Below are 1,647 nucleotides of genomic sequence, written 5' to 3'. Positions count from 1 at the left end.
CACCAGGGAAGACGTGAAGGCATCAGAATAGGGACCCTGAGTAAGCCTCCCCTGAGATCACTCTCCAGGCCTACTGAGGGGGACAATTGTGGGTACATAACCTTGATCATGCTTATGAGACTCTAAGTGAAGATGAGTACATACAAACATTTCCGAAGGGAATTGGGCCAAAACCATTTGGATTGAAATCAGAAGCTTCTCGAGAAATTGCCGTTGTTATCATGAATCACATTAACCTTGTCAAAATCCTTATAGATGTGAATCATTGACCCATCATTGTTTCAAGAGCAACGACTCTTGAGGTCGTATCAACGGGTTAGCAGAAAACTACAATGGAGCCCTTCAAGTGATGACAGCAGAATTTCAAAGTCCCTCCACCTCTGATTTCGACTTGAGAGAGTTTCTTTGTAAGGTATTGTAAACAACATACCGAGGGGATTAGCTTGTGTTCCAACAGCAAAACTCTCTCTTGGACCAGTGACAGCTGTTAACAACCATATTGCATGTGGTCCAGCGACAGCAAAACTCTCTCTCGGATCAGTGACAGCTGTTAACAACCATATTGCATGTGGTCCAACAACAGCAAAACTCTCTCTTGGACCAGTGACAGTTGTTAACAACCATATTGCATGTGGTCCAGCGACAGCAAAACTCTCTCTTGGATCAGTGACAACTGCTAACAACCATATTGCATATGGTCCAACAACAACAAAACTCTCTCTTGGATCAGTGACAGCTGTTAACAACCATATGGCTTGTGCACCAACGGCAAAACTCTCTCTTGGATCTGTGGCAACGGTTAACAACCATATTGCTTGTACCATTGAGAATCAAATGCACCATAACAAAAATCAAAAATCAAAAATTAAAAAAAAATCAAAAAATCAAAAAATCAAAAAATATTTAATTTAAAAAATCAAAAATCAAAAGTCAAAAATCAAAAAAATAAAAAAAATCAAAAAACAGCATTCTTGCAAAAGCTCAACTCATTTGTCTAAGACTTGTTAGAAAACTCCCGTTTCAAAGTTTTTCTCCAAACTATCACAAATCCGAGACCTCACACGAGCTCCGAGCCACGAGGTCAAGGAAATCAAAAGGCTCACCCTGTCAGACCCCGTGCTTGGGTAGCCACTTTTTACCATCAAATTTGTCAAATCAAATCAGTGTTTTCAAACTTGTCTGAGCAAAATTCTCGGGCCCGCACAAATCAGGGTTTCGTCTATTCTTTGCAGTTCTTTGCACGCAATTCCTGCAAAGAGGGGCAGCTGTAGACACCCAAATTTGATCGGGCCCTCGACGCGAAATGCCCCAAAAATCATAAAAATCAGAATGGACTCCGAAACCCAAACCTACAAAAATCCAATAACTTTTGTCATATTAATTTCAATAAACGGCCCAAGGCTTCTCACGTGGCCCACGGACCGAAAACTAGCCCACTCAACTCAACCCCCAAACCCATTTTTATTCTAACCAAACCTAAGCCCACTCAACTCAATTCCTAAACCCACTCTTATCCTACCCAATACCCAAGCCCATTCAACTCAACCCAAATCTATTCCTATTCAACCCAACACATTACCCAAGCCCAACTCTCTACCCAAGCCCAACATCACAACCAATCACCACAATCATCAAGGTGTGACACAT

The sequence above is a fragment of the Akebia trifoliata genome, chromosome 14 (genome assembly GCF_017979445.1).
Source record: "Akebia trifoliata isolate Shusen 1 chromosome 14, ASM1797944v1, whole genome shotgun sequence".
Lineage (NCBI taxonomy): Eukaryota > Viridiplantae > Streptophyta > Magnoliopsida > Ranunculales > Lardizabalaceae > Akebia > Akebia trifoliata.
The sequence above is the reverse complement of the archived record's forward strand: the minus strand, read 5'-3'. Positions refer to the sequence as shown.